The 23,565-nt window shown below is 44.9% G+C and overlaps 1 protein-coding gene across 6 annotated transcripts in view; it reads left to right on the top strand.

Moving 5' to 3' along the window:
- The window catches only part of B4GALT4 (beta-1,4-galactosyltransferase 4), a 67,274-nt gene that overhangs the window by 9,836 nt on the left and 33,873 nt on the right, over positions 1-23,565 (top strand). For 2 of the 6 annotated variants that reach the window (XM_037909251.2, XM_043538704.1), the window contains exons 2-3: positions 14,496-14,644; positions 22,241-22,595. The exons of 1 other annotated variant lie outside the window; for it this stretch is intronic. The gene's annotated coding sequence lies outside the window, so the exon portion shown is untranslated. Of the gene's footprint in view, positions 1-14,495; positions 14,645-15,261; positions 15,430-22,240; positions 22,596-23,565 lie in introns of all 6 variants that reach the window. 3 more of the 6 variants (XM_043538705.1, XM_043538701.1, XM_043538703.1) reach the window with 3 other exon arrangements.

Raw genomic sequence — 23,565 nt, 5'->3', positions numbered from 1 at the left:
CTCCCTGCTGTTCTGTCAATTTCAGGGCTCCCTGATGCGTGAAATTGACAAGGTTGCCTGGCTCCCAGTGGGTGGGAGAAGAGAAACCCTGGGTGGCTTCCGCCTGCTCTCAGCGGGGAATGGGGAGCAGAGGCAGCCTGTTGGGAGCCTGTGGGGCAGCCAGTCTCCTGGTAGGTAGTGGCCAGCGGAGCTGAGAGACCAGCTCTCCGCTCCCCACACTATCCCTGGCACCTCCTTATTCACCACTGTCATATACAGGCAGACCTCAGACTTAGGACACAATTGGTTCCTGAAAATTGCATCGTAAGTTGAAACATCCTAACTCTGAACCGCAGTCCACTCCATTGCGGGACCGAGCACCATAAAGTTGAAACCAATGTCGTAAGTCGAATCAGGGTGTCAATTCAGAAACGTCATAAGTGCTGTTTGTTGTAAGTCGAATGTCATAAAGTCGAGGACTGCCTGTAATTAGGATATGTTTTGCACAAACTATGCCTTGTGAAGTATCATTCTAAGTCTTGATCTGCTAGACATTAATATCTCACTGGATTGTATGTGCTATTGTCGTATGTGAAGTTATGAAGTTTGGCTACATATGTGTTACTGAAACATGTTGTGAAGTTGAAAATACTCACAAGTAGCCTTTCAGGTGCAACAGTAAAAAGGCCAATCAATGTTAATGGCTTATTGAAGAAATGCACACAAGCACAAGGATTACCCCAGGAACTATGTACAATAGAAACCTCTCAGAGATAGCACTACACAATGGGAACTGTTTGACCCAGGTCACAGCAAAAGAGCTTTCCAGCAAGTGGGAAGAAGATACAAAAGGGGGAAATGACATCATGATGGTACCTCACTCTCCCTACAACACCACACCTGGAAACACCTGAGGAACAAAGACTGAACTAGGGGAAGTGATGGTCCCAGGCTAAAGGGATTTCTAGCCTGTGTAGGAAAACCCACACTGCAAAGCAAAGGCAGCTTGTGCCTTAAGACTGTGCCAGTCTATTTATCATTCAGGGTGAGAATTTGCTAATTCATATCCTACCTATCTAGTATGTTAAGCTCAGTTTGCGGTTTTGTTTATTTACTAGGTAATCTGCTTTGATCTGTTTGCTATCACTTAAAATTTATCCTTTTGTAGTTAATAAACTTTTATTATATGTTTTAATCCAAACCAGTGTGTGTTTGACTAAGGTGTCTGGGGGAAATCTCAGCTTGATTACAAGTGTGCATGGTCCTCTTCACACTGAGGGAGAGGTGGACCAGGTATTAAACCCATATACTGGCCAGATTTGACCAGGGCAGGATGGTACTGCTCCGAGGTCCTAGGCTGGGAGGCTGGTTGTTAGAGAGCCAGCATGTAACTGCAGCTGGGTGTGTCCCTTCCTGTGTGAATGCTGGCGAAAGAGCAGGCTTGGAGGGCTTTGCAGCTTGTCACAGCAGCACAGTGTGAGAAGAAGCCCAGGCTGGTGGGTCAGAGGGCTCAGCAGTACCCCAGTTCCAGGTGGCATCCCAGGGGCAACCTGTCACACCCACCACCTACACTACTTCAAATTCTGGATTCAGTGCACAGCCTGTGTAACCACATTGTGCATTAGCAAGGTTCAAACATGTTGGAATGTTTCCCCTCAGCTACCTGACTATAGAAGCAGATGCTACCACAGCTAGAACTCCCACCTCTTAGGCTCATTGGATCAGATAGGAGGCAGGCTTCCAACTCCACCTTGTGGTCTCCTGGTAGGGAGGTGAGTGAGAGGGCATGATCACCTGTGCTTGAAGCCTATGGAAACTTCCACTTACCAGCTCCTTACAGAGATGTAGAGGTTCTTATCTCTGATTATGGAGTGGCTGGGTGATTTTTTTTCACAGCCTACAAACCAAATGTTGCTGTTTTCAGTCTTGTTTAGGACTCTTCGTTCTTACCCTATACTCAGAGCAGGATTTTCCATCCAGTTGTACAATTATCTGACATTTTTATCTTTAAAACTGAAAGGGAAAAAAAGCCAGATGCTTAATCACCATAATATAGACTTCCCTGTTAGTGATCAAAGAACTCCAGTGGGTAGATGCTCATTCCTCTTTGTACTTTTTGTAGGAGTCAGGAATTTGCTTTGTCATCCTTTGTCAAACATTTTCCACCCTTTGTTCTGTAGTGTGCTGCTTGGCTGCTGCCCTCCAACCCAAAGAGAGCTGCATTTCAATAGAATTGCGTTAATACAGTTTGTGGCATGTGTTGGGATAAAAGGCATTGCATAAATGTAAATTTATCTCTAAAGTTTTAGGTAGCATTATTTCTAATACTTTTCCCTCTTATAAAAATAGTCTTCTTAGGATATCAAAGTGCTTCACAAATATGAACAAAGTCTCTCAATCCCCCTCTGTATTAAGTAAATGTTATTAACCCCTGTGATGCGGTTCTAGTGGACCAGCTATGGTAACTCAGTTAGGGTGAACTGCAAAGAATGGGGCAGACAATCTTCATAAAGCTGGTGGATATTCCAATACCCAGATTTACCAAGCCAGCATAAAACAGCTTCTTTATTACTTCACTGGTTATTCAGAAGTCCAAACAACACAGTTCCCTTAAAATGATCCAGCCTCAGGCCTCCATCCAGGTACTCACATCAAATATGATGAAAATTTCTGTAAATCTTTTTTCATCATATAAAAGAAAAGGTTCTACCCCAATCCCAAAGGATTGGACACATTACCTCCCAGGTTATTGAATATTCCAGATCTTACCCAAATACACGCTACAGCCAATTCTTATTAACTAAACTAAAATTTATTAAAAAAACATGACATGAATTCAGTTCATTTAGGTGCAGATTCATAGCAGAGATGGTGAGCTTTGTGGTTGCAAAGAGTTCCTTTAGAATTCAATTCATAGGTCATATTTCAATGTCCAAATCTCATATTCAGGGTTTATCAGCAAAAGTGGGACCTCAGTCTTGCGACTCAAACTTCCCCTGACAAAGCCTAAACAGATCTGAGATGACAGAATCAGGACCCAAGGATCTTTTATACAATTTCATGTCTTTTGACAAGTTGGAATTCCTCAGGGAACAAAGGATGACTTTGAAGGAGATCCATAACTAGTACTTAGCTATACGAATTAAGATAAGGCCATTTGCTTGTTCCTCCACCATTCACAGTACATTTCAAAGAGAGATGAATACCGAGGTATTCCATGTTTACAATTCATTTAAATGATAGGATCTTCTTTTGATCTCTGAATTATCAGAATACAGCATAGACAGGTAGGGACTTGATTACATTGTGGACCCTACTCATACATATGTAAATGCACAAAAATAAAAACATTATCTCCTCACATGTCTTCTGTGGGTTATTTATTTTGCAGGATGTTTAACCCTTTCTAGCCAGGCGTCGCACCCCCAAATGTGAAACTGGTGTGGCAGAGCGAAAATAGAGCTCCTGGATACACCTTAATGACCTCCCAGCATTGATCTGAGCTGTGTTTATATTGAATTCTTTGTAAGGTGCACCAAATTATTGATGCATGCTTTGGCCCCAGCCAAAAACTTAGTCCATACTTTGTGAAACAATTTAGCGATTCCAGGGTTTGGTCTATGTGTTGACTTAACATAGCCATTAACGTTCTTCAGAGAGCACTTACTCTGGCATTCAGACATGAAGGCTGCGAGGTGTTGTACCTCAGTTTCCCTTTGTGCACAGCAGTTCAAGCTTGTAGTGGTTTTTCTGCCCTGGAATGTTTTAGAAATATGTCTATGCATTAGCTGTGAAGCCTCAGCCTTATTAGGCTTTTTAGCACAAAGTGTGTTGTCATGTAATGAGACAGTATAACCATGAAGGCCTTTACAATATAATGAGTTCTTATGCATCACTCCCAACATGTTCACTGGTTTTTCCAAAAAACCATGCACATTATACATTTTCAAAGAGCAAAGGAGTACTTGTGGCACCTTAGAGACTAACCAATTTATTTGAGCGTAAGCTTTCGTGAGCTACAGCTCGCTTCATCGGATGCATTCAGTGGAAAATACAGTGAGGAGATTTATATACACACAGAAAATGAAAAAATGGGTGTTGTTATACACACTGTAAGGAGATCACTTTGTGTGAGATCCTTACAGTGTGTATGATAACACCCATTTTTTCATGTTCTGTGTGTATATAAATCTCCTCACTGTATTTTCCACTGAATGCATCCGATGAAGCGAGCTGTAGCTCACGAACGCTTACGCTCAAATAAATTGGTTAGTCTCTAAGGTGCCACAAGTACTCCTTTGCTTTTTGCGAATACAGACTAACACAGCTGCTACTCTGAAACCTATCATTGTACATTTTACAGTTCTTCCTATCAGCAACAAGTTAGTTACAATCATTAGCAATAACATCAGGTTTATCACAAGTGTACATTTATAATTATTTTTGTCATGCCAAGTCTTTGGTTTAGACAGATTATTCTTTAGGTCAGCTTGTTCAATGTCCTTCTTGAATCTTTGTTAGCTTTTTCTTGACCTCAGGGTCTTCCTTAACATAGGCTTTCAGTTTAACCACTTCCTTGATGTTTTGGTATTTTAGGGTTAATCTGTGGCTTTTTGCAAGGTTTAATGTTTCCTTTCCTCCCTGCCCAGTAGGGTCAAAATCTGAACTCTTTGCTGTAACAGAATCCATTAGCTGGCTGGGTGCGTCCTCTTTGTTAATGGCTTTGGGCAAGTCTTTCTCTCCCAGTCAGTCAGGTAATTTGCATCAACACAGACACTAGCTTGTTTTCTATTTTTTAGATCCTCAAGTTTTACCAATTCCAAGGCTGGACTCTGTCTTAAAGAGATACCATCCATTTTCACTAGCATGTTAGACCTAATGTTCCTTTGTCCTTCCATTACCAACTTCTGCTTCCACATGGAATTAAATGTCTACAAATCATGTCCAAAATATCTAGAGATAAGAGTTTGCCTGCTCTGCCCTGCATCCTTGTAACCCAATCTTTCCTCAGTACCTGAGTCACAGACTGCTTACTTAAAGAATCAACATGGAGACTTTCATGTTCCAACAACATTGTCTCCCCAACAAGCTGGTTAAGCTGATAGTGCTGTTTAAACTCCCTAACAATTTTTATTCCATCTGAAATCTCCGCAAAGCTATCCACAATGGATTTTTTTCAAAACAAATTCAGTGGATTCATTTTCATTTGAAAGACTTTGGCCACTAGGCACCAACACACTTTCCTCAGAAGAGAGACTGTTTACTACCAACAATCATCCATCAAGAGTCATGGAAACAATTCCTTTTCACAGACTTCAAAGACTTCACCAAGAAATTCCTTTCCTTCTGCAATATCATGCACTGCAACAGGTTCTTTCTGAGCTTTATTTATGTCCAGAACCAACTTTGGCACAACAGACAAATCACCAAACTCTTTTTGAGTTTCACATACATCCAGAATTACCTCTGGCCCATCAGGAGGATTTTCACACAACTCCCTTTCAGGTAAACTGCTAGACTTCCTTGTCACAAGATTAGAAGCATTCTCCTCCTTGTTACAAGTTGCCACGCTGTCAGTGGCTAACATAGTCAAATCACCTTCATGCTTTCCTTGTGTCCTGGCTATGATATCACCCTGGTCAGACAAGCTTGTCATATCTTTACTCAGCAACACACTAGCAATATACAAAATAGGAGCACTAGAACTGCTTGGTCTGTGGGAGCTTTTTATGACCTCAACTGGATGCAACCCAGCAGCAATGTCATCATCCCTACAGATACAAATTTTGGACCACTTCCTTCCTGGGCTTTAGTCGTATCCAGAACCAACTTTGGGTCAACTGATAAATTTTCAACTGTCATAGGCTGACAGGCTTCTTCTCTCTGCTCTACAGACAGAAAAAAGCTGAAGAAACATTCCCCTTTAACAGACAAAGAGCTTGGGATATCATTTCCCTTGTCCCAGCACACATGGCTGTTCACAGACAATTGCTTGGAGATTGGGGTAGCTCCCTTCATAGGCAAGTCATTACCCCTAACAGACACAGGAACATTTCCTTCACTGTCACAATTCTCCACACTGGTAACAGGTAAGGTATATGGATACTCATGTTCCACTAACCTTGCCTTCCCAAACTGCTGGTTAGACAAAGCTGCCTATGCTCATCTAAACTTGCTTTGCTTTCCCCTCCCTTAGCAGTTTATCTGTTGTTTTCCACAAATAGAGTCTTATTACGCTGGGCTACTTTAAGCACATCACTTTTACCTGGGTCAGGCTTACTTTCCCAAGCTTTACTAGCCAACAGTTTATCACTCACCAAGAATGTACCCCTTCCTTCCTCAGTTAGGGCTTTAATCTGATGACCAATTTTAATTTGCTCTAGAGAAACATCTTCCTGAGCCTTATCTAATGCCAGATTCACTTCTGAGATACCATACAGACACTCCAAAATTTTTTCCATATATGCACTGCGTCTTTGCACAGATAAATAGCTATCTTCCTCAGACAGACATTTGGAGAAACCCTCCATAGGCAAATCCTTGCCCCAGTAGACACAGGTTCAGGATTATTTCTTTGCTGTGACTGGTTTATGTCATCAACTTGACTGAACAAAGTTTTAATATCACCCCAATCAAAAGATCTTTACGCAATAACTTTCTTACCCCAGCTATAACTTCATGTTTAACACCATTCCATTCAAGATGGATTCTGGCTAAAGGCATACTTACAGTAAACTCACAGAGGATTACAATATTCACAATCTTATTTGGCAAATAATATTCCTCTTTGACAAGATCTGCTGTAACAAGAGTGATGTTAGAAGCTGTAATGTTCCCTAAACAGCTTTTACCATTGATTTTTTACATTCTGTGCACAAGTTATGGGGTTACCTTCACCTGAGCTCACAGTAAAAGCATTTACATAAAAGGTGGCAGTGTTGGGGTAAATTTGGTCACACACAGTCAACTGCTTAGAGTCAAACAACATACCAACGTTCTTACAAACTGAATAGATTCTATCCCCATCTTTGTTGTTGAGAGGAGCTGGATTTTCAGGATGATTCAGTTCCTGTTGTTCCTTTTATTCTTTTGAGTTGGAGCTTAAGTCTGTCCACTTTTGGCTTAGCTTCTAGTTCCTGCAATCAAATATATGCCATTCTTTGTTGATATTCAAAACACAGGTGTTCTCTTTCAGTAGCTTCTCCTTCCATATCAGCTATTTTTTGCTTTTGTTCAAGTTCTAGCAGCTGGTTTCTCATTGCAAGCATTTTCGCTGGGTCTGCTTCCTTATCGCTGGCAATTAACAGATTTTTCAGTACCTGCTCTGGGGCCTTTTCCTTAAAAGACAACCCCCTCTGTGAGCACAATTCTCCCAGGCTTTTTCTGTCAGGATCTTGATCATGGGTCACTCACTGTAACTGATTTTTAACCCTTAATCTCTCCAATATCAAAATTAAATTTTGACAAGCATGGGGTTCTGATCCAAATACCCAATTAACCTGTGGACTACGCCACTGTGACCGGGGTCCTAGTGGGTGCCAGCTGTGGTCACTCAGTTAGGGTGAACTGCAAAGAATGGGGCAGACAATCCTCATAAAGCTGGTGGATATTCCAATACCTAGATTTACCAAGCCAGCATAAAACAGCTTCTTTATTACCTCACTGGTTACTCAGAAGTCCAAACAACACAGTTCCCTTAAAATGATCCAGCCTCAGGCCTCCCTCCAGGTACTCATATTTTCAAATATGAAAATTTATGTAAATCTTGTTTCATCATAGAAAAGAAAAGGTTCTACCCCAATCCCAAAGGATTGGACATATTATCTCCCAGGTTATTGAATATTCCAGACCTTACCCACATACACGCTACAGCCAATTCTTATTAACTAAACTAAACTGTATTAAAAAACAAAAGAGAGAGTATGGTTAAAAGATCAATATACATACAGACATGAGTTCAATTCATTTAGGGGCAGAGATGGTGAGCTTTGTGGTTGCAAAGAGTTCCTTTAGAATTCAGTTCATAGGTCATATTTCATATGTCCAAATCTCATATTCGGGGTTTACCAGCATAAGTGGGACTTCAGACTTGCGACTCAAACTTCCCCTGACAAAGCCTAGACAGATCTGAGATGACAGAATCAGGACCCAAGGATCCTTTATACAATTTCATGTCTTTTGACAAGTTGGAATTCCTCAGGGAACAAAAGGTAATTAGGATGACTTTGAAGGAGGTCCATTAACATAAGGCCATTTGCTTGTTCCTCCACCATTCACAGTACATTTCAGAGAGAGATGAATACCATGATATCCCATGTTTACAATTCATTTAAATGATAGGAACTTCTTTTGACCTCTGAATTATCAGAATACAGCATAGACAGGGACTGTTGATTACATTGTGGACCCTACTTATACGTATGTAAATACACAAAAACGCAAACATCTCCCCATATGTCTTCTGTGGGTTATTTATTTTGCAGGATGTTTAACCCTTTCTAGCCATGCGTCACAACCACATTTTACAGATGGGAAAAACTGTAACAGACAGAATTAAGCCAACATTTTCAGAAGTAACCTCTCATTTGGAGTGCCTGGAGTTTTTGGATGCCCTAGTTGAAACACCTAAGTCCTGATTTTTTTTCAGAGATGTTGAACAACATACAGCTCCCATTGCCTTTAACTGGGTCTATGGGGGCTCAACAACTCTGAAAACTACACTCAAAGCATCTCATCCTAAAACCAAGGAACCTAAAGCTCACTCTTCAAAATTTTGGTCTGACTTGTCCATGGTCACATACAGTCAGTGGCAGAGCTGAGAATAGAAGCCAGTTGTCATGACTGGGGCGTGGGCAGTCTGACCTAGTGGAGGAGTTGGGTTTGGTCAGATGCCAGGAGGTCAGTCAGAGACAGGGCAGACCAAGAGTCAGGTGTCAGGAGGCAGGCAGGGTCAGGTTACCAGGAGACTGGGGTTGGGTGTCAGGTTACTGACAGCAATCAAATAGTGAGGCCAAGGATGAACGAGGGTCGGAAGCTGGAGTCTAGGATCTATTGCTAGCAGGGTCTGAAGTAGAAGCAGGGAGGTTGCTCAGACAGCTCCCCATCATCGCTTCCTGGTTTTATATACTGGTATCAGCCCACCCGGTGGCTATCAGGGGCTGCCAGTCAGGTCCTTTGGAGAAGGTACTTCCTGCCAAGTCTAGTTTTGTGGGGTCCTCCCAAGCACACCTAGCCCAAGCCTCTAGTGGTGATGTGGAGGCATCAGTAGCCCAGAAAACCCATGATCTGAGATTCTAGCCTTGCAGGTTCTTACACCAGGAGTCTTGGGTAAAAACACCGTAGGCTTGTCTACATGAACATTAAGGGCAGCTCTGCACTTAAAGCTGCTGTAGCGGTTTAGTGAAGATGGTAGTGCGCAGATGGGATAGGTTCTCCCATCGGCGTAGTTAATCCACCTCCATGAGAGGTGGTAACTACGTCGATGGGAGAATCTCTCCTGTTGACGTAGCACAGTCCATCCCAGGGGTTAGGTTGGTATCACTGTGCTGCTCAGGGATGTGGATTTTTCACACCCCTGAGCGATGTAGTTATATTGATGTAAGTTTGAAATGTACACCTGGCCTTAGTTTGCAGCAAGCTGGGTGTGACTTTACCCCATACTAACCAGCTCTGGCCTAACTGTCCATGAGGACACTGCTGACATGCATTAATAGTTTGTTAGGTTTGATCTAGTCCTCTTTGAAATGGGACTAAGTCAGAGCTCACTAACAAACTGTTAATGTATGTCAGCAGGATCTACACAAATTGTTAGTGCATGGCTGGCTAGTGTGAGGTAGAGTCACACCCTAGCTTGCTGCAAACTGATCGTTCATATAGACAAGTGCTATATCTCACTGAATCTGCCAGAGCTGTCGGAGTGCACTTGAAGAGAAGTATGTAGTGCAAAACTCTGTCCTTGATGACGTGCCTCTGACTGACTTTGACTAACTGATACTGAGGGCATGTCTACACTGGCAGAACTACAGCGCCGGGAGTTACAGCGCTGCTCAGTGAGCATTGAAGGGAAACCACTGTTGTGTGTTCACACTGTCAGCTGCCTGTGCAATAGCATGTTCACATTTGTGGCACTTGCAGTGGTATTCGGAGTGGTGCACTCTAGGCAGCTATCCCACAGAGCATCTCTTCCTCTTCTGCCGCTAAGAGTTGTGGGAAGGAGGAGGGGGTCGCAGAGCATCGTGGGTCCTCTCCCAGTGCCCTGTGATGAATAGCTTCGCATCCCAGCAATCCCTGGGCTTCTGTCCACATTTGGCACCATCTTTCAACGGTTTCTGTATTACGCGCCCTGCTTCTTTGGGCTGCAGGAATGAATCCCGAACTGTTGACCTACTGGCTGCTTGCTCTGACCAACATGTCATGAGTGGCAGTGGAGTTATTCCTTAAAGTACAAAGGCAAGAGAAGTGCAATATTGATCTCACCACACGTCGTAGCTACGACATGAGATTGCTAGTGGCATTCACGGAGGTGCTGACTACAGTGGAACACTGCTTTTGGGCTCAGGAAACAAGCACTGAGTGGTGGGATCATATCATGATGCACATCTTGGATGATAAACAGTGGTTGCAGAACTTTCAGATGAGGAAAGCCATGTTCATGGGACTGTGTGATGAGCTCGCCCCAACCCTGTGGCGCAAGGACACGGGAATGAGAGCTGCCCTGCTGTTCGAGAAGTGGTGGCTATTGCCATCTGGAAGCTGGCAACTCCAGACTGCTACCGATCGGTTGCTAACCAGTTCGGAGTAGGAAAGTTGACCATTGGACTCGTGGTGACAGAAGTCTGCAGGGCCATTAATCTCATCCTGCTGTGAAAGACCGTGACTCTGGGCAACATGTGTGACATTGTGGATGGCTTTGTACAAATGGGCTTCCCTAACTACCGGGGGGGGCGGTCAATAGATGGCATGCATATTCCAATTCTGGCACCAGGCCACCTAGCCGCCAAGTACATTAATCGCAAGGGGTATTTCTCGATGGTTCTCCAGGTGCTTGTGGATCACCGTGGGCATTTCACAGACATTAACTCAGGCTGGTCCGGAAAGGTTCATGACACACACATCTTTCAGAACACTGGCCTGTTGAGGAAGCTGAAAGCAGGGATTTTCTTTCTAGACCAGAAGATCACCGTAGGGGAAGTCGAAATGCCCGTTTTGATCCTGGGAGACCCTGCCTACCCCTTGATGCCGTGGCTTATGAAGCCATACACAGAGCAACTTGACAGCAACAAGGAGCAGTTCATCAACAGGCTGAGCAAGTGCAGAATAACTGTCGACTGTGCTTTTGGTGTTTTAAAAGCCCGCTGGCGGTGCCTCTATGGGAAGCTGGACCTGGCCGATGACGATATTCCTATGCTTATAGCTGCGTGCTGTATGCTCCATAATATTTGTGAAGGGAAGGGTGAAAGCTTCACTCAGGGCTGGACCTCAGAGGCTTAGCGCCTGGAGGCTAAGTTTGAACAGCCAGAGACCGGGGCTATTAGAGGGGAACAGTGCAGGGTCATAAGGATGAGGGATGCCTTGAGGCAGCAATTTGAAGCTCAAAGCCACTGATATTTGTTGCTATACTCAGGAGTGCGGTGCTTGTAATGCTAGGAGGTGATTGGTGCAGACAATGCAATATGTGCGTTTAACATAATTGTACGTTGCTTTGCAGGGCTCTTTTTGCTTTCACTTAGTAGAATAAAGATTGCTTTCAAACCAACAATTCTTTTATTAAAAAACAACAATCAGAGGAGAGAGTCAAACTGAAAAAAACCATTAGCAGTGAGGGGGATGGGGGAAGGGAAGGTCCCAGGAGGAGGAGGAGGAGGAGGGGTCCTGGGATGGCTAAAGATTTGTGTTTTTCCAGGGATCATATTCAACCTTCTCCTTTGGAGTACAATGCAGTGGGTACTATGCTTCAGCAGGGCCAAACTACAGAGGGATGGGTGTTGTGGGTAGTGGGATTCTGCAGTGTTGAACTGTGAGGGGGGAGAAGTGGAATGCCACGGGTATAGACTGGAACCAGGTGATTGATAAGAGGGTGTCTGGAGGGAGCATGAGAAAGAGTTTTGCGACAGCGGCTGCAGGGGTGGGCAGGCACAGATCTACTCGGTTTGAAGAGCAAGTATCTCCTGGAGTGTGTCTGCTTGGCACTCCATAACCTTTAAGAGCTGCTCGGTGGCTTCATTCTGGCATGCCGCGTTCTCCTTTTGGTCCCTCTTCTCGCTGTCCTACCACTCCTTCAATTCCTGTTTCTTGGCAGTGAAGTGCATCATAACATCATGCAGAAAGTCCTCCTTAGTTCTTCGTGGCCGCTTTCTAATTCTGCGCAGCCGTTCAGCCGTCAATAGCAAAAAGGGAGGCTGGGCTCCCAAGGTCATCTCTGTGAAGTTTAAAAGCAATATTTTGCAGAAGCAGTATTGTTTGCAACACAGAACACTGATTCAGTGATTTAAAACACCGCCAGTACTCACACACCTGTCACTAACTTGCTGACCTCAGGCAAGCACACATGAGCCACAAGACCCCAAAATGGTGAGTAGCCACAGGGGCAGGGTAAATCACTTTTCCCAGACCCTGCTGAACACTGGGCATGTGGCTCTTGGAGAGAGCCAGCACTGTAGGGTGGGCCTCATAATCATTCCTGTCCCCATGCTTTCCACAGGATGTGATCATTATGGAAGATATCTCACTGCTGAGGGTGAGCAGGGACTCAAGAGAGGGTCTTCTCCAAGCCTGCGGCTTTCGCCCTGGCTCCTATTCAGCTCACCTGTGTGCAGCAATGGTCTTCTCTGCCCTCCCCCTAGTCCTGTGATGGCACAGTGGCATGGGAAAGTTACCATTAATGGGGCAAGAAACAAAGCAGCTCTGCCCAGTATCTCCACAAGAGTTTCCTGGAGCTCTCTGAGGGAGATTCCTGTGAAGTGAGGGAGTCTATCAACAGCCTGTTCTGCCGCTCAGACTAGGCATGCGGTGGGAGACAAGCCTGCTTTCTGCAACCCTCCTTCCCCCCACCAACTCACTTCAGCGATTCCCAAAATCAAATCCACTTACCAGGGGCCTTCTCTCCTGTTTGCGCTTCACCAACATCCGACAGCAGTGACTGGCTAGCCTCCTCCGGGGTAGAAAAGTGCTGGCTGTATGCATCTCTGATCTCCGAGTCATCCTCTGAGTCCCCCACTCCACATCCTCCTCCAAGATTTCCTCCTCCTGGCTCAGTCCACTTTCAACTGGCACGTGAGCCACCGAAGTATTCACAGTGGTCTTCGCAGTGGAGGTGGGGTTGCCACAGAGTATCATATCCAGCTCTTTGTAGAACCAGCAGCTTGCGGGCGCAGCACCGGAGCAGCAGTTTGCCTCCCGCGCCTTGTGGTAGGCGTTCCGCAGCTCCTTCACTTTGACCCTGCACTGCAGTATGTCCCGGTGATGGCCCCTTTCTGTCAGGCATCGTGAAATCTGTCCGTAGGTCTCACAGCTCCTATGGCTGGAGCGCAGCTGGGACTGGACAGCCTCCTCTCCCCAAATGCTGATGAGGTAGAGCAGCTCAGCATTGCTCCAAGTGGAGGATCGCCTGCTGCATGGAGCAGACATGGCCACCTGGAAAGGTGTGCTTAGACCGCTGCATGGGTCACCGAACAAACAGGAAGGGGACTTTCAACATTCCTAAGGAATTTACAGGATGGGGCTGATGGTTGGTCACCTGAGGGCAGGGCAGTAGAGTTTAAACTGATGACCAGAGAGGTGAGAACAGTCCTTGTGGGATACCTCCCAGAGGCCAATTGCAGCACTGTAATCGACCACGGTGTCTACACTGGCACTGCGGTGCTGTAGCCCTGGCGCAGAAATTTGTACTCCTCTCATTGGGGTGGGTTTTTTTAGAGCGCTACAACTGTGCAGTTTCTGTGCACTAAGTGGCTTGGCAGTGTGTACATCTCGGGAGTTGGTGTGTACACCTCAGAAAGCTGCTTTACTGCGCAGAAACTTGCCAGTATAGACAGGGCCTGAGATAGGTGTAAGAAGTGCATGTCTTCGGACACAGTGACAGTGTGATGGAGAGGTCTGTGGGTGTTGCTGGGGAGGAGGGCTTGGAAGATGGTGCTAGGCAGATTAACCTAGATAAGGATGATAGAAGCTGCACTTGAAGAATCTCTATAAGGACAGAGGCTATGGGGGCTCAGGTGAAAATCTTTTTTGTGTTTATGAGGCTCTTAATCTTTCATAATACAGACTTACTGTTATTATTGTTCATTATTCGTATTGTGGTAGCGCCTTTGGCATGTTGCCCTCCTGGATCTATCTGAACGCCTCCAGGATAGACTGCTGTGTGCTTTGGAAGACAGAGAGAAGCTCTCCGCACACTCAGAAAGGGGTGGGGGGGCATGGAGGAGGAGGAGCATGTAGGAAGGGACGAGGGAGTGGCCTGTGGGGTGGAAAAAACCGAAAGTGTTGACTTAATTTTTTTTTTCCGATGCTCCCTGCAGTGTTGAGCTGACTCTTTCCTGGCATGTAGGAGGCAATAAAGGCGTCTTTGTGGTGTGGGGTTTCATGGCTGAGAAGTGCCTGCCATTCACACAGGAATCTCCATAACACAGCACAGAGTGATTCCTCTACAGGAAAGAGAGCAGCAGCAGTAAGTAGATCTAATGTGCTTGCTTCCTCTTGGTTTGAAAAGATAAAAGGAGGGGGTGTTGGTTTGGCGGGGGTTGGTGGAAGCTTAATAGCCAGTGAATTCAGTCCCTTTCTGGGTGCAGACTGAAAAGTTGGTTGAAAAGATTTTCTTTCGGAAAAGGTGGAGAGGAAATTTTAAGCTTAGTGTGTAAGGAAGTGTCCTAAAGCGGTGACACGAATTAGAGTTAGCTTAATGGCAAACTAAAACATGTATTGACCTGAAAAAACCTGTGAGAAGGGGCTGGAATAAGCATTTACAGAACTCAGAAGCTTGGACTGTCCTGCATGATAAGCAGATACCATAAGTTAGTATTTCTATTGAGTTGCCTGTAAAGAGATCACCTCCTTCTTGGAAGGTGTGGGCCGGAATGTCATTTTGCTAGTCCGTGCTGCCCTCGGCAATAACCTTGTTTCTACTTTCGGGATCCAGTTTGAGTACAGATGTTGAATCGTAAACTGCAGAATTCTGATCTGATAAACACTGTCCCAAGAACTCTTTTATACTTTGGTCCCTGCTACAGCATGTGTGGACCAAATGTGTTTTTCAGTATAGGTTGAATTTTATCCCATCTTCTGCAGGTATGGAAGGTCCTCTTTTAGTGGAACTGGTGTATTTCCACTGAGCAGGGGGTATTTGGCGTCCCCTGTACAGCATGGAGCCCATTTTCATGGAGCTGTCAGCATGCTGTCATGCAAGACATGAAGAAGGCAGTGATTGGAAGGTTGGGGCTAGATTGTGCAGAAAAGGTCAGGATCAGAGAATTTGCCACTATGTGGTTCCCCTAATTGCTCTGCTGCTGCTCCCCATCCAGATTGCTATGTGGGATTCTTCCCCCTCTCCAGTGCTTAGCTGAATTACTTGGGCTGGAAAATGGGGAGAGATCTTTTCTCTGCAGGAGACCCTTGTGGGTACACTAACTCAGTGTGTGAGTATGCAAATGTCACTGGTATGTGTTATACCTGGAGGATGGGCAAATTAATTTGTTCCTTTTGGCAGGGTTGGCTGCAGTTCTGTATAGAGTTGTGATTTGCAATACATATCCTGGTATTTGTCTGTCTTGAAAAGGAGTGTCTGATGCACATAGTTCTCAAAAATTTGATAGTACTGTTCGTAAAGCCATTGACTTTGGTGTTCTGGCTAAATTCAAATTTGGATAATTATGTTTTACCTCCTTGTATTTTCCCATGGAGTTTCAGTTGCATATAATGGTGTTCTTTGCTTCCTGTCCTAAACTGCAGTATGTTTTTGCTGTGCACTAGTAAACATTCTACCACAGTTATGATTACACTTCATCGGCAGGGGGAAGTGATTCCTTTTCATATAGTTTGTGAAGTTATTGTACAAAATGAATAAAACGTTAAGGCTCTGCATGTTTCTCAATTATCTCTGCCCACCGTATGCAGGTTTATCTATTGTGAGAGGAGTTTATCTAACTGTAAAGTCAACAGTTATATCTTGGTATCCATATTTATGAGAAATAATTGGCCTGCATTAAAATACATAGATGCTGGCAGAACCACATTTGCAGGGCCTTGGAGGTACGAGTTCTTGCTGTAAAGTTTATATGATAGTACGCTAGCTGACCAGGGCTGGATTAACCTTTTGTGGGCCCTGGTGCCAAACATATTTGTGGGCCCCCTTGTAGTCATTGTGGGCTCCGGGTGTGGGCCTGGTGGGCGGTGCCATAGTATACCCGGTACTGAATCTCAGAGACGTATTTCATTTTGATCACTCACACCTCTTCATGACTGTATGCATTGCCATACACAGTTCCCTCAGCCCCCAGTTTTTCACATTGAGCTGTACACCCATGTGGGTTTACCAGTGTCCACAGTGAGTAGAACTTTCATAGTGATCAGGGGAAACTTCCCACACATTTATCTCCTTCCTCATTCAGACCTTCTATAGCCATGTCTCCAGTACCACCCTATGTCACCAGTCACCGTATGTGGTTCTGGTCTCAGCTCAATAAAGTTCCACAGCCAGCAGATACCTGATCAATTCTGACAGATGCCTCCCTCAGCACCCATCCTGCCACATACATACATATAATATAACTATATAAAACTATATATTTATAAATAAAAATTTTATATGTATATATGAATAAACACATCTCATTACATTTCCTATACATTGCATTACATATTTTTGGATTGGCTTGGTTACTTTGCAGGAACCAATCATTGTCCACGCTTGACTTACTCTTTACCTCATCGCTACATTCCTAACTTATCTTGTTTATAGTAAATGGTTCTTTGGGTGTTCTCCCTCTTATCTTAGCTGGCTCAGTCATTCTGTCTTTTTAGCCTACAGTATAAGGTGAGTGGGGAAACTGAGTCATACACAGTCTTTCATTAAAATAAAGAGTTCCCCAGTTCTCCAGTCTGGACTAGTAAATGTGGAAGAAATGCAAAAGAAAATTATTTCTACACAAGTATGTTGGGGTTCCCTCCGAGGCCTCTTTCAGCTCAGCTTCCCAAGAACTCTGTCCGACTCCAGACTTCATCTCTCAAGTATCTTTATTTGGCATATCCCAGTGCTACGCTGACTGAGTTAGTCAGACTGAAATTGCGAGTGGGGTAGAAGCACGGTACATCAGAGCTCCAAACTTACTCAGAAACTCCCTCCTTTTATTTATTTTTATTATATATATATTGTTGAAATAAACTCAGGCTTGCTAAGGTGATCGGTGAGTTACAGGATGAATTGAAGCCTAAATCCCCAGTCTAGAGGGAGAGGGTATGCGTGTTCCCACCCTGAAAAAGGTGACAGCTTGAGGCATGAGACATGAGTGGGGGTACCCACAAGGAGACCATGAAGGTGTCAGAGGTGTCATTACTGTGAAACTGACACATGCACATTTCAGGTGTGGGTAGCTATTTTACCTTGTTTAAAGGAATACACTCTCTGAAGTGAAATCTGCTGTTAATGAAACCAAGCCTATAGATGACTGTAGTAAATTGGTCTTGGTCAAATGCCTTTAAACAGAGTAAATTTCCAGTATGTTAAGAGCTATATAAAGATAACTATTTTATTTAATTTACCATCCCAAGGTTTCCTAGAGCTCTTTGCAAATCACACTATATACAGTGATAACTCACCCACCAACTAAGGGAAACTATCTCTGGGGAGAAATGTATCAGTTGTTTAATGATGCATAGCAACACAGTGGTTTATGAAAGATAGCGAAGACGAATATTTTATCTAGTAGAAGCTAGAGGGAGAATTTAGGTAGGCAAAATGTAAATATGTGAGCTGAAATTTGGCTAGAATACCAGGGTTCTATGTGAAGGGGATTTTTGATGACCACAATTGGGAGTCAGGACATCATATGAAGTTTTACTTCAGTGAGTAGTACAGTAGAAATGACACTAGAGGAATAGAAAGATCAGATAAGGAAAAACGTATTAAATGACAACTGAATGGGACTTGAAATTTTGGTGGAACATACTGATGTTTCGGCAAGCAACATTAAAGAACAAACCCTCAAAAAGAACAGGAGTACTCGTGGCACCTGAGAGACTAACACATTTATTAGAGCATAAGCTTTCGTGGGCTACAGCCCACTTCATTGCATGCATAGAATGGAACGTATAGTAAAAAGAAATATATATACATACAGATAAGTTGGAAGTTGCCATACAAACTGACAGCTAAGGAAATTGCTTGTGTGACTTATGGTTAGCCAGTGGGGTAAAACCGAAGTCTTCTCTCTTTGGCTGGTTTGGTTTGCCTTGGTGTAAACAATAGCCACCCGCTTCTCCACCATCAGGGCAACTCTCAATCTCGTGTCCTTGGGCTGCAGGGTGGGGGCGAGCTCCTCACACAGTCCCACTAAAGTGGCTTTTCTCATCTGAAAGTTCTGCAGCCACTGCTCGTCATCCCAGACTTGCATGACAATGTGATCCCACCACTCAGTGCTTGTTCCCCGAGCCCAAAAGTGGCATTCCATGGTGCTGAGCATGTCTGTGAATGCCACAACCAATCTCGTGTCGTACGCATTACGCGACTCGATAGCATCGTTGGACTCCTCATTGTCACTTTGGTTCTTAAGGAATAGCTCGACTGCCAGATGTGATGTGCTGGTGAGACTCGTCAGCGTACTCCTCAGCAGTTCGGGCTCCATTTCCCTCAGACTGAAACGGAACACAAATCGTGCTGCGCAGAAACCGTTGAAAGATGGCTCCAAATGTGGATGGAAACACAGGGATTGCTGATATGCGAAGCGATGCATCACGGGACGTTGGGACAGGACCCAGAATGCCCCGCACCCCACGCCCCGTTCCCACAACCCACTACGCCAGAATGGGAAGAGGTGCTCTGTGGGATACCTGCCCATAATGCACTGCTCCCAATGCCGCTGCTAGTGCTGCAAATGTGGCCACGACAGTGCGCTGGCAGCTGCCAATGTGGACAGACTGCAGCTCTTTTCCTACTCAGCTATATGAAGGCGGGTTTAACTCACAGCGCTGTACATCTGCAAGTGTAGCCAAGGCCTGAGAATAGTTCTTTTTTAAGAAGCTGACCAAATGCTTCACTGGGGGTATTTAGAATCAAAGCACATTGATATTCACATACATAGCCAATATTTATAACTTCAACTACAGAAATGATACACCCATACAGATAGCATAATCATAATCAGCAAATCATAACCTTTCCATTGACACCTTACATGACAACCTTTGTACAATATTTGTTGCAAATATATAACAGTATATGGTTACAGGTTATGTCAGTAACGTCACAAGCTCCAAATTGGGTAGTCACCTAGCAAAGCCTCCATGAGGTGCTGGAAAGGAAGCAGCATGGTGGATCAAGAGGTACCAGGCTCAGCCCAGACCTAATCCATATAGCATGTAAAATACCAGTGGCTGCTGGCAGCCCATTTACACTCGGTTCTTTCAGCTGTTGCTAACACCGGTGAAGCTGAACTTGTATTATCAATAATGGGAAATGTTTTCAAAATTCCCTTAGTATAGATAAAGGTTATAGAATTTTACAGGCTTGACAAGCCTGTATGTTTCTAATTTAAAAGCAAGCAGGCAACCCCTCTGCCTCACCAAAAGGCTCACTTTTCAGGCTGCTTTTATCCATCACAAAGATGCCAAAAAAGGAAAAAGCCCAATTGTTTCCCCCTTTGCAGGTCTTCTTTAAATGTTGTGAAGCTGGTGCTTCCTCAATTCAAAAACAGTACTGTACATCAAGGCCACTTGGTTGTGAGAATGAAGAGTCCTGAGCTGATTGAAATGAACTTCGGAGATAGAATTCAGTGGTCGCCTAGCAGGAAGCCTGTGAATCCCAGTCTTAGAAAAGGCAGACGTTGAACTGTTTACCAGCAGGAAACTCAAGGTGGCTCTACTTACATATTGTTCACTTGGCACACGCTTCAGGTGACTATGAAGTGAGCGGGAAGTGTTCCCGGTCTTTGATTATCATAACATTTCACCTGTCTGATTTTATTCCGAACCAGTGAGTGTGTCAAGATTTACAGGCTCAGGAGATGGTCTGGTAATTCTGTGGCAGAAGGAAGGTGCTCTTGCCAACAGGTCTGACATTGCAAATATATGGGTGCAGGTAATACTTCATGCTCTAAACAATGCAATGGCACCTTCACCACAGAACCGTCTGCAGGGTCACCACCTTGGACACCAGTTAAACAGAGCCACAGCACATAATGGCTGCAGAGCTACAGTAGAACATAGCCAGAGTGGGACTGGGAGCCAAAGAATGGAGTGCGAGAGCGGCTGGACTCTTGGGTCTCACAGGACTCCCAAAGGGCATGCAAGCAGTGTTATTTCATAAACCAGTGTTGGAGGAATGTCAGTGACTTTCCCATCTGCTGTAACTGTGGACCTTTTCATCACTCAGTCAGTGGCCACTGGTACTCCATGTATCTTCATACCATTTTCAGTGTTATGAGTGGCAGACAAGATGTGCAGTGGCCAGTGTTGCTGCTAATGCAAGTTATGTGCACTGTTTCTTCAAATCCCATAGTACAGAGGTTGGGGGAGGTTCTAGGCAGAAGTTCTGCAGTGAAGCAGAGACGGACAGGCAGCAATCTTTACGGATAATACTGTCTTCCTTATTTTAAAAGAGTTTCTTGTTCATTGTCAGCAGAAAGTGACTCTCTAATTCTGACATTGCCACAGAAATTGTGCACTGTTAGGAGTGTTAATAATATTCAAGCCTGTATATTTGCCTGAAATAGAATTTTGGCTCTTGTTTGCCCATTTAATTTTTGACATTTTTATATTCTTACTAATATGTCAGGTTTCAGAGTAACAGCCGTGTTAGTCTGTATTCGCAAAACGAAAAGGAGGACTTGTGGCACCTTAGAGACTTACCAATTTATTTGAGCATAAGCTTTCGTGAGCTACAGCTCACTTCATCGGATGCATACTGTGGAAAATACAGAAGATGTTTTTATACACACAAACCATGAAAAAATGAGTGATTATCACTACAAAAGGTTTTCTCTCCCCCCACCCCGCTCTCCTGCTGGTAATAGCTTATGTGTTTGATTATCATACACATTGTAAGGAGAGTGATCACTTTACATAAGCTATTACCAGCAGGAGAGCGGGGTGGGGGGAGAGAAAACCTTTTGTAGTGATAATCACCCATTTTTTCATGGTTTGTGTGTATAAAAACATCTTCTGTATTTTCCACAGTATGCATCTGATGAAGTGAGCTGTAGCTCACGAAAGCTTATGCTCAAATAAATTGGTTAGTCTCTAAGGTGCCACAAGTACTCCTTTTCTTTTTACTAATATGTGTGAACAAAGACACTGTGTTACATCTGCCCACAAACAAATGGGGGGGGGAAAGAGAGAGAGCTAAAGTGTTACTAAGCAAAGTGGGAATGTAATATACGAGCATACACTTGAAGGACAGTCCTGCCTCAAACTCTTCTCCCGAAATAAGGTCAAGCAACCAGTTGGGAGGGGCAAGGGGGATGAGGGGGGAAGGTATAAAAAACACTAAAAGGCCAAAGACATACCTGTCCCTGACCAAAGCATAACCTCCCTCCTTACCCCTCCCGTGGGATAGCAAAGGGGTAGTACTGAAGCCCCCAGACTCATAACCCTCCAAAAAGGAACATGACCATAGATAGTAAGAGGTGGGGCCAAAGGCTTGCATTACAGGTATAATTATGCCTGCTAAGGAGGGGGAAAATAAAACACTGGGAAAAGGCTCTGTGGCGTCAGAGCTATGGATGTGCTTGCTTGAAACTAACCTCAATAAACATCGCATTGCCTGCACTTTGGACTTCTGGTCTTTTGCCTTCTGTCTGCATGACAAGAACCAGGGGAGGGAGTGAAGGGAAAGCCCCCTAACATGCACCTAAAAGATGCCAAGCAGATAGAGATGAGGGCCCAATCAGTGAAGTGTATTTGTAATTTCCCACTTTCCTATCTACAGACTAATTAAGTTCTTGACCTCTTATTTTTTTTAGACTGAATAATCTGTTTATTTAGAGAATAAGATCTTAAGATACAATTTGTAAAAGAAAAGCATTGCATTTAGAAAGTAAATATAAGGATCTTGTAGGGAGGCGGTGTGGTTCCCTGCCACCTTGGAGAGGGATGAGCTCCGCCGGATACCAGAGTACGTGGAGCCAGAGCACTCCAAGCCCGCACCCCAGAGGGTCAGGTGCTGGACAGGAAGTATAAGAGCCAAACCCCAGAGCTCACTTGAGAGGCAGCCGCTGGAGAGGCCAGACGCCTCTGGCCCAGTTCCTGCTGGGGAAACTCCAGCAACCAGCGACGGACTTGGAGACTGGCCTGATCGGCCAATACTTGATGCAGATCAGTGCGTGGGAGAGTCGCTGAGCCTACCTGTTGCCAGCTACCCCAAGGATCCAATGGTGATCGACCCCTGCCCTGAGGACACCACCTTGACCCAGGTACCTCCAGAGAGGGAGTTGGGAAGTAGCCCGGGAGCAGCTGACTCGAGTCTGGCTGCAGCATAGCCGGAACCCATGTCAGTGTGTTGCTGCCAGGATCCCCACTGACACAGCAGCGGGCCTTTGGCCGCTGCTAGGGCCCCGGGCTGGGTCGCAGTGGAGGGGAGGGCCTGCGTCCCACCCCTGCCACCCAACACGTGGATGGCAGTCCCCCAATCCCTGGCTGCTCAGAGCCTGAAGCCTGGGTGTGCTATCTACCTGTGTTTGCTCAGCTTCTACCTGAGCCTTGAACTCCTTGCTGCCCCGCCCTGACCCAGGGCCTGGGCCTGTTTACTATATATACTGCTGCTCAGCCCCTGCCTGAGGGCCTGAGCCTTGAACTCCTTGCTACCCCACCCTGACCCAGGCCTGGGCTTGTTAACTGCTAACTGTTACCTGTAGTTGCTCAGCCCCTGCCGGATGGCTTGAACCAGGACTCCTGTGGCCCTACTGATTCCCCAAGGGCCAGTGCAGGGACTAAGGGAGGCGGTGTGGTTCCCTGCTGCCCCGGAGAGGGACGAGCTCCGAAGAACCCTCTCTACAGATCTGTTAACATGAAGTCTCTGCTTTATTAATCTGTATGTCCTAAATATGCTTAATAATTTAAGTCCGATACTTTATATAATTGTTAGCAACCTGATCCTCAGTTCCCTGTAAGGTTAGACCAAGAATGTTGTTTCTCTGACCCTCTTGAATTCCATGATTCTTTGTTGCTTCTTTGTCAAGGGTTTTGAAGAATGAGTTCTTTGCAGAGGTGGAAGGGAGAGGGAAATGTTGCATTGATGGAGATCAGCTTCTCTTGTCAGCACTGGATGGGGCAGTACCTTCTGTGGGGTGTCGTTTAGCATGACTGGAGGTAGCACTAAAGTGTGGGAGCTCTTGAGAGGGTATTTGTAGCCAAGGTTATCTAGAGTGGAAATGGAGGGGATTA

The sequence above is a fragment of the Chelonia mydas genome, chromosome 1 (assembly GCF_015237465.2).
Source record: "Chelonia mydas isolate rCheMyd1 chromosome 1, rCheMyd1.pri.v2, whole genome shotgun sequence".
NCBI classification, from domain to species: domain Eukaryota; kingdom Metazoa; phylum Chordata; order Testudines; family Cheloniidae; genus Chelonia; species Chelonia mydas.
The sequence above is the reverse complement of the archived record's forward strand: the minus strand, read 5'-3'. Positions and strand labels throughout refer to the sequence as shown.